Below are 21,360 nucleotides of genomic sequence, written 5' to 3' on the forward strand. Positions count from 1 at the left end.
CACTTTAACAGGGAATGATTATGTATCTATGCTGTGCATCCAGCATTCAACTGATTCTCAAGTGTCGATTCCATGAAAATAAAGTATATGTTGTTTTTTTTTTATTTTCCTTCTCTCCTTTTTTGTTATTATTTCCTTTATTCTGCAACAGAAGATAAGTGTCAGTTTACAATACTAAAAGGAAATACCTTTGTACTTTGATATCTGTGTGACTCAGTGTTTATTACAATATATTAGTACAGTAAAACCTTGGATTGGGAGCATAATTTGTTCCGGAAACATGCTTGTAATCCAAAGCACTCTCATATCAAAGCAAATTTCCCCATAAGAATTAATGGAAACTCAGATGATTCGTTCCACAACCATTTATTCATAAGTCCTTCAGTTTTTATAGTCCATATAAAAAGATTATAGCATTGCGATAGGTTGTGTAACCATAAAATGTCCATCCACAAATGGCGCCTCCACAAGGGAATTAGAAGCAAAATCCAGCAGGAGCTACAGAGTATAAAAGAGAAGAGAGGCGCCTCTAAGTGTAGCAATATGGGGACATTTAATGAAGGTTCAACATTTAGCAACTCACATAGTTGATGATGAAAAGAGGCACATCTAAGTATGGAGGCATCCGGGGTAAAGCTGTCCACATAGACCATCCTCCTCACCGCTGGCTCTCACCGCTGTCAGTCTGCACCGTGACCGGGAAGACTACCCTGCAGGAGAGCGATCTGAAAGCGAGGTGAAAGTGAGGCTTGAAGCGCTCGAGGAGCGCAGCGTGTAAGGGATGACGTCGATGGCGGTGCGGAGGATGGTCTATGTGGACAGTTTTACCCCGGATGCCGGCTCACTTAGATGTGCCTGTTTTACTCATCAACCATGTGAGTTGCTAAATGTTGTACCTTCATTAAATGTCCCCATATTGCTACACTTAGAGGCGCCTCTCTTCTTTTATACTCAGTTGTGACATGACGCTCCTTCTATATCAGGACATCGCTTGTTTATCAAGTCAAAATGTATTTAAACATTTTGCATGTCTTGCAAAACACTCTCAGACCAAGTTACTCTCAGAGTCGGTTCACACTATTACGACTTGCCAGGCAACTTGGTCAGCCTGGCAAGTCCTGCCCCGTCGCGGTCCATTGAGTAGTACAGGACCGGTTCTAATAGGTGCGACACAAGTTGCTCCGACTTAGAAAAAGGGTCCTGTACTACTTCGGGGCGACCTGGAGGCGACTTGCATAGACATTCATTTTATGAAGTCCGTGCAAGTCGCGCCGAAGTCGCGGTGCACGCGACTTCACAGGTCGCCCCCTAAGTCGGAGCGACGTAATGTGAACGGGGGCTAAGTCCAAAGTTTTACTGTACTTTGTTTTCACTCCATGCAGAAAGTTTGAAGTTCAGATCAGGGTGCCTAGGCAAAATGCCTAAAAATTGCCCAAAAATGTATACAAGCCGGTGTGTGGATGAAGCGGCCTTTTATTACACAAAGCCCCAGGTTTTCATTGTGCACCATTACATTCTCCTAGCTGCCAGCAACCAATGGCATCAACAGTTGGATCAAAGGAAGGATGACGGTCACCAGCATAGCATCCTTGTTTGCCACTCCACTGTCCCTCTTCATCAGTGTTGGGGTCACATTAGCTGAGTGATAGGAAAAAACTGAGGGAGAAGACAAACATTGGAATACTAGTCAGTGCCAGTTTTTAAAAGTGTATTTGCTTTGGAAGAATAAATCACCTCAAACATTGGGTGTCCTACATGTGGATGTTGCTGCAATGTGTAAAATTATTAAAATAGTTTTTACATTTTAGAATGGGGTGCCTCAGGACTGTCCATAATTTTTATAGGGTACCTTGCCTGACTAAAATTTTATAAGGTGCCTCAGGATTGCCCATAATTTTTATAGGGTACCTTGGCTAAAAAAAAAAAAGGCTGAGAAATCCTGGTTTAGAGTGACACTAAATTCTGGTTAAAGAAAAGAATCTATATAGGTCTGTATTCTTAACCACTTGCTGCCCAATGAAGGTTCCTGTACCTCCTCGGGTATCAGTGGTTATACTGGGATGATGGGTGCACCTACAGGTATCATCCCGGTATCATTCTTTTTAGCCAATGATTCTCTTTCATGCAGAAGTGATCTGAGTAGCTAATTAGCCACTCAATAACGTCTGCGGGTGGCAGAAGGGGGTCTCAATCCCCTCCTGGAACTTCTCCTGTCCCATTGCCAGTGCCATCTTAAGAGCATTAAAGGACCCTGGGCAATACAGTGCATTACACAATCACCCACCAGAATAAAAATGCAAATTATCGAGAGGGCTATTTTTATTGGTACAGCAATGCCAGGCTAATGACAGCTTCCAAGTTCGGGGGCTGGGTCCTGGGAACACACACACGGATGGGAGTCAGACTTGGCTGTCCTGTGTGTGCCTGTTCCTGTGGAGATGGACAGGCATTCCTGCAGTTGTGGGATCCCCCCCTCAATGGCCCAAGTGGCCTGACAGCAGCGCGGGGCGACAGGCGCTTGCCACCTGTTACGTTCAGCAGTTGGATGCACACGGGAATCGGGACTAATGCTTGGCTGGGTTACTGTGCAGGTGGGGCCCCCGGGCAACTGCCCAGCTTGCCCATTTAGTAAGATGGCCCTGCCCATTGCAGGGCCGGTGGCGATGGCTGCCCTGTACAGAGAGGGAGGAACTGACGTCTTTCCCCTCTCTCTGTAACCCTGGAAACTGGGAGCGACGAGTAGTTTGTCACTTCCAGTACCGCCCCTTTGTTCACCTGGCTATCAGCGGCCAAAAAAGCAGCCAATCAGACCGATCTGTGTCTGCATGGGAGGCCAGAGGAGAGATTAGGGGTCTAATAGACCCCAAATCTCTCTATAAAGAGGACCTGTCACAGCCCATGCTGCAATAAAGTTAGTAAAAAAATAATAAAAAGGGTACAAAAAATGTTTTTTCTATAAAATAAATAATGAAAAAAGCTCCCCTGTCCCACCGTGCATACGCACAAATGTGAACACATGCATTACTCCCGCACACATATGTAAACAGTGATCGCACCACACATGTGAGGTAATGTCACGAACCTCAGCAAGAGCAATAATTCTAGCACCATACTTCCTGTGCAGCTCTAAACTGGTAAACTGTAAAGGCGTTTAAAGTGTCATCTATGGAGAATTTTAGGCACCGTAGTCTGCTGCCATCCACAGGCAGACGCAATTTTAAAGCATGACGTTAGGTATCTATTTACTTGGCGTAACATTATCTTTCACATTATGCAAAACATATTGGGCTAACTCTGTATTTTTTTTTTTTTTAATTAATTAAAGTGGTTTTTTTTTTCCCAAAAAAATTGTGTTTGAAAATTCACTGCGCAAATACCGTGTGACATAAAAATTGCAACATCCATCATTTTATTCTCTAAGGCCCCTGCTAAAAATATATATATATATATATATATATATATATATATATATGCATATAGAGCGTTTGGGGGTTCTAAGAAATTTTCTAGCAAAATAATCTTTGCATGTGGGAGCGAAGTGTCTGAAATGGCCAGGATGCGAAGTGGTTAAATCAGAAAAGTCCCTTCTATTACTCTCAACCTCTCAACCAATTCTCCATATCCCTTTTTTTGCTATTGTGATGATGTGGTGTGACTTCCTGTTATAGGGTGTCTATGTTTGTTCTCCATGGTCACACTGAATGTAGGATTGTAGCCACCTGCTCGCTCCTGAGATGATCTAGGGCAGCGTTTCTCAACCTTTTGTCAATTGCGGCACCCTTTAAAGTCTGTACAATCCCGAGGCACCCCATTCTAAAATGTAAAAAAAAACAAAAATTGAAACAAATAGTTTTACATAACGCAGCATCATCCATACAAATGGGCCATCCAACATTAGAAGGGATTTATTCCTCCACAATTGCAAACCGTTACTGACTAGTATTCTAGCATTTCTCTTCTCCATTGTGTCTCTTCTTCTACTTGCCAATGTGACCCCAGCGCTGATGGAGAGGGGAAGAGTAAACAAGGATGCTATGCAAGCCCCTCTTCGTTCTCCTTATCAACCAGTGATGTAATTGGCTGTCATTGTCAGGATGCCAGTGGCTTGACCTGCACAGTGCCAAAGATTGTAATATTAATTAGTTAAAACCTGTGGCAATTTGTTGCAATTTATAAGCATTTTGCCAAGGCACCCTGGTTGAAAAAGGCTGATCTAGGGACTATGGGATTTATAATGTGCATAGAACAGTGTACAGGACCGCAACTAACATGCACTGCTCCTTCTGAGCAAATGGAAGTGAGAGGAAGGAGAGGTTCCGGAGTTCACAGGGGACGTTATAAGGAGGCAGAAATCCATAATAAGAAACAATTTCATGAAAAATAGGCTAATAAATCAATAATAAACTTTTTTTTAAAAAAAAGCAAGGTCCCTGGGTGGTATAAGATATAATGTGCTAGTATGCACATTATGGCATATTTGCCTTAAAAGGAAGACCTCCAGGAGCGCGCTGACACTGCTGACAGGGCTTCCGTCTGCAACCGGTCTTCTTTCCAGGTTCGTGGGCTGCAGCCTCCTGAATAGTCGAGCCCCAATGACATCACTCCTGCATGCGGCACAGAGCTCTGAAGGGATGGCATGAGTATGTTATCCCTTCAGAGTACATACACCAGTGATGTCTCTGTATAAATTACTCCTAAACACACTAGTGGATGTGCATAAATTATATTTGGAGAATAAAGATATTTAAGTGGTACCCTTTACTGACTAACTTAACCAGTTCTGGACCGGAAGGATTTGCCCCCTTAACCACTTTACCACCGGAGGATTTTCCTGCTTTATGTCCAGGCCACTTTTTGCAACTTGGCACTGTGTGACTTTAACTGACAATTGCGCAGTCATGCAACGCCGTACCCAAACAAAATTTACATCCTTCTTCCCCCCACAAACTGAGCTTCCTTTTGGTGGTATCTGATTACCTCTGCGCTTTTCATTTTTTGCGATATTAATAAAAAAAAGAGCGAAAATTTTGCAAAAAAAATTAGCATTTTCTACATTTGACAGTTAAAAAATATCCAATATTTTCAATTTTTGTCATATATTTAGACCAAAATGTATTTAGCTACATGTCTTTGACAAAAAAATTCTCAATGAGCGTATTTTCAACCGCTTTAAGACCAGAAAATTTTACCCCATTCCTGACCAGGCTATATTTTGGGATTCGGCACTGCGTTACTTTAACGGACAATTGCGCAGTCGTGCGACGCTGTACTCAAATTAAATTTATGTCCTTTTTTTCCCCACAAATAGAGCTTTCTTTTGGTGGTATTTGATCACCTGTGCGATTTTTAATTTTTGAAAAAAAGAGCGACAATTTAAAAAAAAATATATATATTTTTTACATTCTGATATATAACATTCCCAAAAAAAAAATGTAAAAATCAAAATTTAACATTTTAGGCCAATTTTCTGCTACATATTTTTGGTATTTTGATTGGTTTGCGCAAAAGTTATCGCGTTTACTAACTACGGGAAATATTTGTAATTTTTATTGTTTATTTTTACTAGTAATGGCGGCGATCTGCGATTTTGTATGCGGGACTGCGACATTGCGGCAGACAGATCGGACCCCTAACTGACATTTTTGACACTTTTGGGGGGACCAGTGACATTACTACAGTAATCAGTCCTAAAAATATGCACTGGCAGGGAAGGGGTTAACTTTATTGGTGATCAAGGGGTTAAATGTATGCCTCATGTGTGTGGGGGGAGGGGACTTTGTGACATAGGCACAGATTGCAGGTTCAGCTATGCTGAATCCTGTAATCTGTCCCTGCCTGTCACATAGGAGATCCGCCCGCTTTGTTTACACAAGCGGGTGGATTTCCTCACTCGATCCCCGATGATCGGGGAAGTGCGGCGGTGATCACCGCCTCTCCTCCCCTGGCCCGACTCCCGCTGTGTCTGAATACAGCGGAAGCGAGCCTCCGGCGGCGCGCGCGCGCCGCCAACAGGGGGCGAAGTCCAGCGACGTAGGTCTACGTCACTGGACGATAACGAGCCACTTTGCCGCAGTACCAGCTCAGTGAGCGGTCGGCAAGTGGTTAATGACCAGGCCATTTTTTTGCGATTTGGCACTGCGTTATTTTAACAGACAATTGTGCCTTTATGCAACGCTGTACCCAAATAAAATTGATATCTTTTTTACCCACAAATAGAACTTTCTTTTGGTGGTATTTGATCACCTCTGCGGTTTTTATTTTTGCACTATAAGCAAAAAAAGACGGGCAATTAAAAGAAAAAAAAAAAAAACACATTTTTTTACTTTTTGCTATAAAACATATCCAATAAAAATAAATAAATCAATAAATAAACAAATACAAAATTCTTCATAAATTTAGGCCAATATGTATTTCGCTATATGTTTTTGTTAAGAAAAAAAAAAATCCCAATAAGTGTATATTGATTGGTTTGCACAAAAGGTATAGCATCTACAAACTAGGGAATATTTTTATTTATTTTTTCATTTTATGTTTATTTTTTAACTGATAATAGTGGTGATCAGTGACTTATAGTGGGACTGCAATATTACGGCGGAAAGTTGGGACACTTTTGACACTTTTTGGGGACCAGTGACACTAATACGTGCTAAAATATGTACGGTCACTGTACTAATGACACTGGCTGGAGAGGGGTTAATATCAGGAGCGATCAAAGGGGTAAATGTGTGCCTAGCCAGTGTTTGTGTACTGTGTGGGAGGTGCTTTTACTAGGGGAAGGCATTGATTGGTGTTTCTGCTTTGCAGGAACACAGGATCCATTCCTTCTGTTGGTTACATAGGCGGATCACCATTCTGGCTCTCTGCCCCATGATCGGCAGGGGCCTGCGGACATTGAGTCTGCTATACCCGCAGATCAGCTCCCGCTGATCGGACCGAGAAGTGACGGATCACGGACCTAGTACATAATCCGGCGGATCACTTTATCAGATTTTATATACAATTGAATAAAGCCTGAGGAAGGGATGTACAGTGTATTATCACTGAAACTTCAACCTTTCTGCATCAGTGTCTGACACGGTACAATACTACAGCTTCTCCCTCCATGGGTAACAAATGCTGGGTTCCATTGTTCCTGTGCAGACAGGTTTTTTGGAGTTCTTTAAAACTTGTTTTTGTGCTCTTGCAATAAAAATGCTGACAGGTAGGCTTTTTATGACATAAGAGATTCTGTGTGGGGGGGGGGTTTACTAAAACTGGTGCACACAGAGCAGCTGTGCATAGAATCCAATCAGCCAGGGCCGTGAGAAGGGGTGGGCAGGAGAAGCGGCTGCCATGGGCACTGTGGTATCAAGTAAGGTCAAGGGGGGGCGCCAAAAGGAGAATAGAGGTGGAGGAGATTTGTGTTGGGAGGGGAGATTTGGGGGGGGTGACAGAGGGTAAGCATTGTTCTTGGAGGGGAAATTGGAGGGTGCTAAGGGTGGTGATCTAGGAGACTTGTGTTGGGAGGGGGAGGGTGGGGGAAAGAAGATTTCTGCAAGTTGGGGGGATTTGGGAGGAATTTGTGCTGGGAGGGTGGGATTTGAAGTGTGTGTGTGTGTGTGTGTGTGGGGGGGGGGGGGTGGTTTGTATTAGGAGCTGAAATTTTAGGGGTAGGAGGGGTGATTTTGTTTTTTTGGGGGGGGAGGTTTGAGCAAGGGGGATTAGGGGGACAAGGATTTGTGCTAGGAGGGGGGATTTGTGGGGAATTTGTGCTGGGAGTGAGGGAGTTGAAGTGGGGGGGGGGGGGGAGATGTATACTAGGAACTGCAATTTTAGGGGTAGGAGGGTTGATCTTATTTTGAGGGGGGACAAGGATTTGTGATAGGAGGGGGTATTTGGGGGGAATTTGTGCTGGGAGGGAGGGAATTGAAGTGGGAGGGAGGGTAGATGTGTACTAGGAGCGGCAATTTTAGGGGTAGGAGGGTTGATCTTGTTTTGGGGGGCAAGGATTTGTGCTAGAAGGGGGGATTTGGGGGGAATTTGTGCTGGGAGGGAGGGTAGATGTGTACTAGGAGCTGCAATTTTAGGGGTAGGAGGGTTGAGCTTGTTTTGGGGGCAAGGATTTGTAGGGGGGGTATTTGTGCTGGGAGGGAGGGAGTTGAAGTGGGAGGGAGGGTAGATGTTTACTAGGAGCGGCAATTTTAGGGGTAGGATTTGTGCTAGGATTTGTGAAAGGATTTGTGCTAGGAGGGGGGGGGGGATTTGTGCTGGGAGGGAGGTAGTTGAAGTGGGGGGGGGGGGAGATATGTACTAGGAGCTGCAATTTTAGGGGTAGGAGGGTTGATCTTGTTTTGGCAAGGATTTGTGCTGAGAGGGGGGATTCCAGCAGGAGGGCAGATTTGTACTGAGAGGAAGGGGAATTTATGCTTGGGGGGTAAGCATGTGAATTATTGCTCAGTGTTTTTGTGGGGGGGGGGGGGATTTTTCTGACATGTAATGCTCATACATCTACAGGAGGTGGGGGGGGGGGGAGGTTGGTGCAGTTTGGCACGTTCGTTCGCCCTGGGCTCTGGATGACCTTGTTCCTGCACTGCAATCAGCTTCTAGGTTTTATTGCCAAAGTTTAATTGAACAAACAAGTTAGAAGCTGATTGCTTTCTATGCACAGCTGTGCCAGGATCATTAGACTTGTCAGTAAAAGCAAAAAAAGGAAGAGACCACTGTGGTACTCAGCAGAAGTGGCCCAAATCATTAAAAATAAAAAGCTAGCATTTTGTAATTATAAAAAAACCCAGAGCAATGAAGATAAGGAAATCTACAAGATTAGGCAGAAAGAGGCCAAGCAAGTTATAAGAACTTCTAAAGCGCAGGCAGAAGAAAAACTAGCTCAGTCTATGAAAAAGGGGGATAAGACATTCTTCAGATATATAAATGAAAAAAGGAAATTAAAACAAGGAATAACTAAATTAAAAACAAAGGACGGAAGGTATGTAGAAGAGAATAAAGGGCTAGCCGACTGCCTTAATGAATACTTCTGTTCAGTTTTTACAGAAGAAAAAGAAGGAGAAGGACCTCCACTTGAAAGGATGACTAATGAATCGTTTGATGCATGTGTCTTTACAGAGGAAGACGTTCTAAGATTGCTGTCTAAAGTGAAGACAAATAAGTCACAGGGTCCTGATGAGATACACCCAAAATTATTAAAAGAGCTTAGTGGTGAGCTGGCAAAACCATTAACAGATTTATTTAACCAATCATTAGTAACAGGAGTCGTCCCGGAAGATTGGAAATTGGCAAATGTCGTGCCCATTCACAAGAAAGGTAGTAGGGAGGAATCGAGCAACTATAGACCAGTGAGTCTGACATCAATAGTAGGCAAATTAATGGAAACCCTATTAAAGGATAGGATTGTGGAACATCTTAAATCCCATGGATTGCAAGATGAAAAACAACATGGGTTTACTTCAGGGAGATCATGTCAAACAAATCTTATAGATTTTTTTGACTGGGTGACTAAAATAATAGACGGTGGAGGTGCAGTAGACATTGCATATCTAGATTTTAGTAAGGCTTTTGACACTGTCCCACATAGAAGACTTATCAATAAACTGCAGTCATTGAGCATGGACTCCCATATTGTTGAGTGGATTAGGCAGTGGCTGAGTGACAGACAACAGAGGGTTGTAGTCAATGGAGAACATTCAGAACAAGGTCATGTTACCAGTGGGGTACCTCAGGGATCTGTACTGGGACCAATTTTGTTTAATATCTTCATAAGTGATATTGCAAAAGGCCTCGATGGTAAGGTTTGTCTTTTTGCTGATGACACAAAGATATGTAACAGGGTTGATGTTCCTGGAGGGAAACGCCAAATGGAAAAGGATTTAGGAAAACTAGAAGAATGGTCAGAACTCTGGCAACTGAAATTTAATGTGGATAAGTGCAAGATAATGCACCTGGGACGTAAAAACCCAAGGGCAGAATATAGAATATTTGACACAGTCCTGACCTCAGTATCTGAGGAAAGGGATTTAGGAGTAATTATTTCAGAAGACTTAAAGGTGGGAAGACAATGTAATAGAGCAGCACGAAATGCCAGCAGAATGCTTGGATGTATAGGGAGAGGTATAAGCAGTAGAAAGAGAGAAGTGCTTATGCCGCTGTACAGAACACTGGTGAGACCTCACTTGGAGTATTGTGCGCAGTACTGGAGGCCACATCTCCAGAAGGATATAGATACTCTAGAGAGAGTTCAGAGAAGAGCTACTAAACTAGTACATGGATTGCAGGAAAAAACTTACCAGGAAAGGTTAAAGGACCTTAACATGTATAGCTTGGAAGAAAGAAGAGACAGAGGGGATATGATAGAAACTTTTAAATACATAAAGGGAATCAACTCGGTAAAGGAGGAGAGCATATTTAAAAGAAGAAAAACTACCACAAGAGGACACAGTTTTAAATTAGAGGGGCAAAGGTTTAAAAGTAATATGAGGAAGTATTACTTTACTGAGAGAGTAGTGGATGCATGGAATAACCTTCCTGCAGAAGTGGTAGCTGCAAATACAGTGAAGGAGTTTAAGCATGCATGGGATAGGCATAAGGCTATCCTTCATATAAGATAGGGCCAGGGACTATTCATAGGATTCAGATATATTGGGCAGACTAGATGGGCCAAATGGTTCTTATCTGCCGACACATTCTATGTTTCTATGTTTCTATGTTTGTGCTCCAGTTATAGTAAATGCCCCCCGTATGTTGTGAATACTTCTCCCTCCTTATCAGCATTATATCACGTATTCACCCATCATGATTCTGTACCAGGACAAGCGATTCCTGCATGTGCATGAGATGCATCATCCTGGCTCAGCCAATCAAGAGGGTCTAATCTTCCAAATCCAGAAAGAGACCGGGTAAAGATGAATGTGCCGGTGACAAGAGGGACCGTGGCTTTTGCATTGCTGGAGAAGGGCATTCACAAGGTAAGTATACCAGAATGTGCAAATATGCTCAACGTGTTACTAAACCCCGGACCCTGCAGTCACTATATCTGCTCTCCCACAGTACACAGAACATGGAAATGTAATTATTTTAGTAAATATAAACTGCTAAATACCTCTTCTCATCAGCAGTATATAGCAGTCTTGTGACTTCTATCAGTGTTTGGTCAAGCACTGACTACAGCTTGTAGGAGGAGTTTTCATTCTTCTCTGATTGTCCTATGAGGCTGCAGGACTCCTGACCCTCGGTCTGGACAGTGCTGATTGGCCCTGTGCTGATCACATGCACCCTCTAAAAAAAAAAAAAAAAAACTCTTTAGCAGTACCATACTGACACTTGTATGGAAGAATTAAGTCTTATTGCTCTCTCTAGCAGCAGACTTGATGCAACTACTTTATCTTCAGGACACTCTCTAGCATCCCCTGGACTGACACCCGTCCACTGACTCTTCTAGCTTCAGGGATGGCCCTCACAGGACAGGCCCCATGACACAAATCGGTACTCACCATAGACCGAATCAGATCCTCTAGTGTCTCCCTTCTAGTCAGCTCTGCAGGACATCCGGGTTCAGCTCCTATTTGACATTCAGGCCCTCAGGTCGACTACCCAAGGCCGCATGACAACTTCTACAGAGGAGGGGCATCCGCCCCCTCCCTCCAGGACCCCGCTCTCCAGCCGAAGATCCAGAGCACAGGTGACCTTGGCATTTATACAGTCATCCAGCAAGCACTGAGTCACTTTCCTCTGCCAATCACCAGGGCTGTAACAATACCTGTGCCCTCACTTGTCAGGTTTCCTCCTACTGTCTAATATGCCTCCCTATTGGACCAGTGTGAAACATTTCAGACAAGGTGAGCTGCACCTGAGCACACCAAAAAGAGCATGTGCAGAGTGCCCACAAGGCTCTGTTCTATGAGCAGATGGATTAGGGACAGTAAAAGAAAGGGAGTATCAGAGATGGATTGCGGACAGTAAAAGAAAGGGAGGATCAGAGATGGATTGGGGACAGTAAAGGAAGGGGAGGATCAGAGATGGATTGGGGACAGTAAAAGAAGGGGAGGATCAGAGATGGATTGGGGACAGTAAAAGAAAGGGAGGATCAGAGATGGATTGGGGACAGTAAAAGAAGGGGTGGATCAGAGGAGACAGGATAAAACAGCTTTTTTTACACAATGCAGAGGATTAACCCCTTAGGGTCTACAGTGAGTATAACAAGCATGCTTTACTCCATATACACACTGATATTACTGTTGCGGGTTTAGAAACACTTTAACCACTTCCATATTATGGGAAAAGCTCCCAACATTCCTAAGCAGGTTATTTCTTCTTTAAAGGTAACTTTGTATGAAGTTTTCAATGTTTTACATCCCTCCAACTTTCCACCTATCATCAAAGCAGCGAAAATCATTGTCTGGACTCAGCTGTGAAAGTCCATGGACCATTGCTAATTAGAGAAGTGAAACAAACGTATTTCTGCTTCTTAGGAAAATATTGCAAGACCTTCATAAATATTTTTAGATTTTGTTTTTTTAACCATTTCCTTTTATTTGTAACAGATGTGAAAATATTCATTTTGATGTTAGTAATACTAAACCGTTCATTAACCACTTAACGTCTAGCCACGTAGACCTACGTTGCCTGACTTTGTGGTGTTATACCGGGGTGATGCCTCTAGCTAGAGGCATCATCCCGGTACCGTTTTTTAGAGCCAGCGGTCGGCTTTCCGGTGGAAATGACTGATGCGGCTTGGGAGCCGCTTGATCGTTACCCCGGCGAGCGGGAGGGGACGCCCCCTCCCGCCGCTTACCCGAGCACCCAGCCAGCACGCCTGCCGGCTGAATGGAGTCCCGATCAAAGCCGGGGGCGGCTTCGATCGGGTCTCCGATGTTGTAACCTGGAGGCGGCGTCCATGACGTCAAGTCCGGGTTACTCTGCTGCTAAAGGCAGCAGATTCAAAAAGTGACAGCATTCAAAAATGCAGTTTTCGGCGTTTTGAATACATGGAGGAGTTTGGGGTCTTTTAGACCCTCGATCCCTCCATAAAGAGTACCTGTCACTGCATATTGCTGTCACAAGGTATGTTTACATTGCTTGTGACAGCAATAAAAGTGATCAGATTTTTTTTAAAACCTGTGTTAAAATAAAAAAATAAAATAAATAGGAAAAAAAAAAATGTAGCGGCCCCCAACGCCGTTAACTCGCGTATGAAAGAAAATGTGTATGGAAGTCACGCCGCAAATGAAATCGCTGTTCAAACCACACATGTGAGGTATCGCCGAGATCGCCAGAGCGTGAGAAATAATTTAAAAAAAAGAGCTACACTCTAACTCTAAACCGGTAACCGTTAAATAAATTTGTCGCCTATGGAGATTTTTATTGACCGTAGTTTGTCGCCATTCTGCCACTGTGCGCAATTTTAAACCGTAACATGTTGGGTGTCTATTTACTCGGCATGACATCATCTTTCACAATATACAATAAAATGGGCTAACTTTACTGTTTAGTTTTTTTTTTAATGCAGTGAAATGTGATTTTTCGTAATTTTTCCAAAAAAATGATGTTTGAAAGACCGCTGCGCAAATACCGCGTGACAAAAAATATTGCAATGACCGCCATTTTATTCTCCAGAGTCTTTGCTAAATATATATATATATATATATATATATATATAATGTTTGGGGGTTTTAAGTAGTTTTCTAGCAGAAAATACTGATTTTAACTTGTAAGCAAAAAGTGTCAAAAATAGGCTTAGTGGTAAAGTGGTTAAAGTACTACTGAGCTCTAACAAGGCATTTGTATGACCAGTGATTTTTCAATTAAATGCTAAAAATGTATTCTGTGTTGCTTCTAGCTCTTTTTTTATTTAAAAGCAGATCTTCAACCAATTTTTTCTTCTAGTTTAGGGAACAGTAGAGAAGAGTTAAAACCCCTTTGCTTTGCCCTCCTATTGGGGTGAAAGCATCTTGCCATGGTCACCATTAGAACTGAACAGAACACGATGGGATTTCATTGGGGCACCAGTTCTGATGACGGCTTCTAAGGCCCCTTTCACACAGGCGGACCTTTCAGATCCGCCTGTCCGTTTTTATTGGCCCCATGCATCTCTATTGGGCATCGGATGTCAGCGGAGACACATCCGATCCGATCAATCAAATCTGGACGGATGGAAACCCTATTTTCCATCTGTCCAGCGGATTGGATCGGATGGGATTGGATGAGAACGGACCGACGGTCCGTTCCCATCCGATTCCCCCATAGAGATGTATGGGGCACACAGCGCGGAGAACAGCTGTCATTCTCCTGCTCAGCGGGGGATCAGCGGATCGATCCCCCGCTGAGAAAAGCGGAGTCCGTTTGACGGACAGTGTGTGTGAAAGGAGCCTAAGGTTGGCTTTTCCCTAATTTTGTGGAGAAATTCATGCACTTCTAGTTGTGTCTCTAAAACAGGAAGTGGAGGAGAATCTCTAAATTGGGAAAAAAAAATCAAGTAAAACCTTCAAACAAAAATAGAAAAGGCGCCGGTGTAACTAGTAATAATAAACACAGCTGCTGGCAACCAATAGTAGGACAAACTAAATAAACATATGTATCATATACGTTGCCGTGCTAACATAGTGAAAATAAACAGAGTGACACCCTCCTAGGTAGGTGCTAGTAGAGAGTAAAGTTTTTGGGTCTTTCTGCTTACCAGGAAGGCTGTCGGGTAAATTTAGATTGCTCTCTGCCTACCAGAGAGCAGGATCCATTGGTAGGGTCTGCTCATGGTGCTGAGGTGCAGCTCACCTTGTCTGAATGTTTCACACTGGTCCAATAGGGAGGCATATTGGACAGTGGGAGGAAACCTGACAAGTGAGGGCACAGGTATTGTTACAGCCCTGGTGATTGGCAGAGGAAAGTGCCTCAATGCATGCTGGGTGACTGTATAAAGGTCACCTGTGCTCGGGATTATCGGCTGGAGAGCGGGGTCTCGGAAAGAGGGGGCTGCCATGCGGCCTTGGGTAGTCAACCTGAGGGCCTGAAAGTCAGATAGGAGCTGAACCCTGAAGGGAGACACTGGAGGATCTGATTCTGACTACAGTAAGTACCGATCTGTGTCATGGGGCCTTTTATGTGAGGGCCACCCCTTCAGTGGAAGAGTCAGTGGATAGGTATCAGACAAGGGGATGCTAGAGAGTGTCCTGAAGATAAAGTAGTTGCATCAAGGCTGCTGCTAGAGAGAGAGCAAGAGGACCTAAATCATCCATACAAGTGGCAGTATGTTTAAAGCAGAGGCTGCTTCCAGAAATAACCTGGTGAGGCCAAGTGAGAGTTGTCCTCATCAACTGTGAATAGTTCAGTTGCAGTATCCCACCTTCTCCCATCCAAGTTCCAATAAATACAAAACCAAATACCCTGGACTGTTTATTGAGTAACGAGCAAATGGGAGTAAGGATGGATGTGTGAAACCCCCCAGAAACTGTCTGCAGGTAATCATAGGGAGACCCAATAAGTCCTAACATGGCAAGCCCTACGGGTCAGTGCTACACAAAAGTCCATATCAAAATGGAATCAAGCAAAGGTAAATAAATAGAGTGTATGAAACAGTCCAAATCCAATGTATGTCTTGAGAAAAAACAGCATTGATATTGTACAGAGATTGTGCTACTCCATTAATGTTGTCACCACATGAACCATCACCATTATAAGAAATACGCTCTTACCAGACTGCAATGTCTCCACTACAGAGTCTGATTCCCACTGTTATATATACTTCCACCGGGAGCATTCAGGGGAGGGGCAGAAGTCACATGCAAGTCGTGCCAAAGTCGCACTGGGATGGGACGCAGAAGTCATGCGACTTTGAAGTGAGGTGCAGTGTGACCCCAGCCTCATACCCTACTAAGTTTTTCATAATATGTTTCCATTTCATATGTAGTGCATTTTTTATAATATTGAAAAATGTTACCGCAACATAAAAATGAAATAGATTCGAATCAATTTGAATCATTCATGTCATTACATTATTTTGTGTGCTTCAAACTTTAACCACCTACCGCACTTGTACTATGGCAGGTTATCTCTATTGCGCAACACTACTTACCTGTACATCATTTCCTGCACTAGACAATGGGGGGCATGCGCAGCCGGAGGTGTGATCACATGCTGATTGGACACAGAGGATGCCAATCAGCTAGTTCTGCAGGCCTGATTTCTGCCGGCCACCCATGATCGTTCCCCAGAGAGGCAGAACGGCGATCTCTCTATGTAAACAAGGCAGATCGCCGTTCTGACAGGGGAGAAGATGGAGATCTTGCGTTCCTGCTATACAGGAACACAGATCTCTGTCTTCACCCAGTCAGAGCAGCCCTCCAACAGTTAGCAAGCACCAGCTAGGCACACATTTAACTCTTTGATCGCCCCTGATGTTAACCCCTTCCCTGCCAGTGTCATTAGTATCAGTATGATACTGATCTGATCACTGTAATAATGTCACTGGTTCCCATAAAAGTCTCAAAAGTGTCAGTTAGGTGTCCGATTCGTCTGCCTATGTCGAATGTCGAAGTCCTGCTAAAAATCGCTGATTGCTGCCATTACTAGTAAAATAAATAAAAATGGCAAAAAAATATCACATAGTTTGCAGACGAGATAACTTTGCACAAACCAATCAATATAGGCTTATTGGGAATTTTTTTTACCAAAAAATATGCAGCAGAATACAAATTGGCCTAAATTAATGGAGAAATTTGATTTTTTTTCAATTTTTTTATTGGATAAGTTTTATGGCAGGAAGTAAAAAAAAAATTTTTTTTTTTTTTCAAAATTGTCTCATTCTTTGGTTAACAGCACAAAAAATAAACTGGTGAGGTGTTTAAATACCACCAAAAGAAATCTCAATTTGAGGGGGAAAAAAAATAAATGATTTTATTTGGGTACAACGAAGCACGACCACGCAATTTTCAGTTAAAGCGACGCACAGGGCCAGATTAACGTAGGGGCTATTGGAGCTGCAGCTCCAGGCCCCTACCTTTTATATAGGCCCCGGGTTGGCCATATTCACTGTTACCACTCTTCTGTCACTTGTAAACACAGAAGTCTGGCTTCTATGCTCGCTTCCCCAGGCAGCTCCCTCAGAACCTCCCCACACAGCGCGAAGGCCGGACAAGGAGGGACAGTTGCCGATGCATGGATGTGTTTATGGGCTTCAGAGACAGCATCCCATGTTGAATTAGGCACGCATGGCTGCACCCTTCCTCCTCTGGGTGCATGCCAAGGCACGGCCCTTAAGGCCCTTCAAAATCCTCAGCACCAAGCCCAATAATGCTCTTAATCCGGCCCTGGCGACGCAGGGCCGTATCGCAAAAAATGGCCTGGTCATGAAGGGGGTAAACCTTTCGGGCTGAAGTGGTTGACAAAAGTCCCAAACTATCGCATCATGTCATCTGAATGAAACAACTTGAAAATATGAAAATACAAATTAATTTGTTGTTTCTTTATAATTTGTGTTGGATACGTTGAAATTCATTACTATTGTGATTCAGAGAGTTGTATAAATCCCAATCTCCGAATAACGAAAATTTTGCCCAAATTTTGATTTGTAACGAAATGAGTCACACATGTCTAGTTCCTTCCCTTCCTGTCCTGGAGATGCAACATGAAGGGAGAAGAACTTTCCCTCAGGCAGTTATCACCAGATCAAGTGTCCCCATTGGAAGATTTACCCCCACCTCTCCTTCTGGTAACAACTTCATTCTTTTGGATTTCCTATCGTTTTCTGGCTTGTTCACCAGGACAACCTGAGAGGGGACAAAGACAGAAATTAAAACCTGACAGGGTTTCCAACCTTTCCCACACTCCATCCAAAATGTAAAAAAAAATGTTTTAGCTGTAACATACTTGCCAACTGTCCCGATTTTGCCGGGACAGTCCCAGCAAAAAGGAGCCGGTCCCAGGTAATTTACATTGTCCCTGGAAGCGCCCGTTAATTGGGCTGCCCGTAAATGTGACGCAGAAGTAGTTCAGCTGAATGAGAGAATGAGAAATTTTTTTCCCACAAACAGAGCTTTCTTTTGGTGGTATTTGATCACCTGTGCGATTTTTACTTTTGCGCTATAAACAAAACAATAGTGACAATTTTGAAAAAATAACAATATTTTTCAAATTTTTTAATATGAAATTCTCCAAAAAAAAAAAAAATGTAAAAATCAAAATTTGTTAACATTTTAGGCCAATTTGTTTTTTGCTACATATTTTTCGTAAAAAAAAATTGCAATAAGCATTTTTGTTTTGGTTTGCGCAAAAGTTATTGCGTTTACTAACTACGGGAAAGATTAATGTCATTTTTATTGTTTTTATTTTTAACTAGTAATAGCGGCGATCTGCGATTTTTTTGGGGACTGCGACATTGCGGCGGACAGATCGCACCCCTGACTGACATTTTTGACACTTTTGGGGGGACCAGTGACATTACTACAGTAATCAGTGCTATAAATATGCACTGTTACTGTAAAAATTACACTGGCAGGGAAGGGGTTAACTTTATTGGTGATCAGTGGGTTAAATGTATTCCTAGGGGCGTGATTCTAACTGTTAGGGGGCGTGGCCTGTGATATAACCACAGAGACATACGATCCTACATAGCAGGATCATATAGTCTATGCAGTTACACCAGGGAGAATGACAGGCGGCTTTGTTTACATCAGCCGCCTGCCTTTCTCCCTCTTCTGCGGGAGATCGCGAGTGGCCGGCGGACATCAGAGCCTCGGTCACTCGCGCGGGGATCTCCACAGTAAATAGTCCTGCGGCGGTCGGCAAGTGGTTAATTATGCAGAGTAGGCGGAGCTTCAGGGAAGTGGGTGTGGTAAGTAAATGATAGCTGTGCAGTAAAGTGTCCCTGGAAATTTTTTTCAAATGTTGGGAAGTATGGCCGTAACTGCACTTTAAATACATGAATATAATGAATAAATACATTACACGAAGAATGAAATTGATTCAATTTTGCAATCTTTCCAAGTGCGATAGGAGAAGTGGTTTCTTTCTAACCCCTGCCTCTTCCTATTTCTCACTGTATAATGTCTTACTAATGTAGGCCTACTGATCCATACACCGGTGCAAAGGGGCAGTCTTTACCCATGTGGGATGTAGGGCCAGGGTCAGCATAAGGCTGCCTATAAAGGGGCCTTAGGGCACCAGAATGGGGGGTGTAAAATCTGCATCCTCAACCACTTTTTTGACCACTTTAAGACCGGAAGGATTTGCCCCCTTAATGACCAGGCCCTATTTTGCGATTCGGCACTGCTATATTTTAATGGACAATTGCGCGGTCGTGCGACGCTGTACCTAAATAAAATTGATGTCCTTTTTTCGCAAAAATAGAGCTTTCTTCTGGTGGTATTTGATCACCTGTACGATTTTTATTTTTTGCGTTATAAACAAAAAAAAAAACGACAATTTTGAAAAAAATATATATTTTTCACATTCTGCTACTGTATACAACATTCCCAAAAAAAATTAAAAAATCAAAATTTTTTTTCTGCTACGTATTTTTGGTAAAGAAAAAATCGCAATAAGCGTATTTTGATTGGTTTGCGCAAAAGTTATCATGTCTACTAACTACAGGAAAGATTTATGTAATTTTTATTGTTTTTTTGTTTTTTTTACTAGTAATGGCGGCGATCTGCAATTTTATGCGGGACTGTGACATTTCGGTGTACAGATCGGACCTCTAACTGACATTTTTGACACTTTTGGGGGTACCAGTGTCATTACTACAGTAATCAATGCTAAAAATATGCACTGGTACTGTAATAATGACACTGGCAGGGTTAACAGTATGGGTGATCAAGGGGTTAAATGTGACGCTAGGGGAGTGATTCTAACTGTGGGGGGCGTGGCTTCTGAGATGATCACAGAGACCTGTGATCCTATATAGAAGGATCACAGGGGCTCTGTGATAATTTCAGGGAGAAGGATGGTTGGCTGTGTTTACAACAGCCGACCGTCCTTCTCTCTCTGCGGGGAGAGATTGCGGGTGTCAGACGGCAATCGTAGCCTCCTGACACACGCCTTGGCTTCCCTGCTGACGATGGGGGGTGGGAGCGCGCTGCCGGTGGCACGCGCTCGCCCCCTAGCGCCTCCCTGACGAGTGATGTAAGATCTACGTCGTTTCGCCTGTACGAGCCACCCTGCTGCAGTAAAAAGGCGGCAGGTGGTCAGGGACTGGTTAAAAACCTGTCTTCTCTTTCTCCTACAGGCACAGCATGGAAGTTTTATTTTTCCTCACTTGCCAGCTGCCCATAGCCAGTGAGGGGAAGCGAGGAATGCATAGCTCCTCCCCCTCATTACAAACTGCCATTTATTGGCAGTTCAACACAGCTCAAATCTTCAATACTGGGTGATGTCCTTCACATTGCATCGGGTGCTCCATCACATTACAGGCTGAACGTGGAGGAGGTAGCACAGCTGTAGACAATGACCAGACCCTATGGGGTTAGATGGAGTTTACGCATTGCTCCCAACTGTCCCTGACTTCGAGGGACTGTCCCTGATTCAGAACAAAGTCCCTCTGTCCCTCTTTCCTCCTCATTTGTTCCTCATTTTGGTCTGATTTATATAGTTGTATATAAAATGCACTTTTTATCTTTCAAAAAGTTTTTCCCAGTGCTAAATCGTTCATTCAATTTCTAAATTGCTGCATTTGCAAATTTCAAAAACCAATATAAAGAGATAGTATTGGTAAAAAAAAAAAGCACTTGTTTAACTTATATTTTTTTTTGTATAATTCTCCTTTGAGGGGGCGTGGCAGGGGGTGTGTTCTATGCCGACATACTTTTGCCAATAGGTGTCCCTCATTCCCATCTCAAGTTGGGAGGTATGGGTTTACGGGTCATATGAGGGTGGGAGATTGCACTGTGGAGGGAGGGGGTGGTGAGGGGACAGTGTTGAGGGGGGGAGCTTGGGCAGCAAAATGCTTCTTCGCCTGTTTAGGCAAAAATCCTTGCACCAGCCCCCACCCGTGCGCAGGTCGCCTGTTCAAATAAATGGTAGGCTGTGTGGATCTGCATGGATCTCTGGAGTGTATGTCCATGTGGGTCCAACACACAGACCAGAATCCAGACTGTGTCCTGATCCTTGCATCAGACCTCTACAGATATACACTCCATGCCTGTGGAGATCCATGCATCTAGCTGTCTGTCATTGATCTGGTACTGTATTAATCTTCTGTGCCTCCTATGTGGGTGAAGATTGCCCTTTGCACATGTGTATAGATGGGTACACCCATGTAAATGAGGCCTTAGGGTATGACTTTTCTCCATACAGGGGTAAAAATCTCAGTGTGTCAACCTATAGCTGGTTAGTAGCTTGGCAGCTCCAATAGGTGTCCCTCGTTCCCATCCCATCTCCAAA

The sequence above is a fragment of the Pelophylax lessonae genome, assembly GCF_965119305.1.
Source record: "Pelophylax lessonae genome assembly, chromosome: 7".
Taxonomy (NCBI): Eukaryota; Metazoa; Chordata; class Amphibia; order Anura; family Ranidae; genus Pelophylax; species Pelophylax lessonae.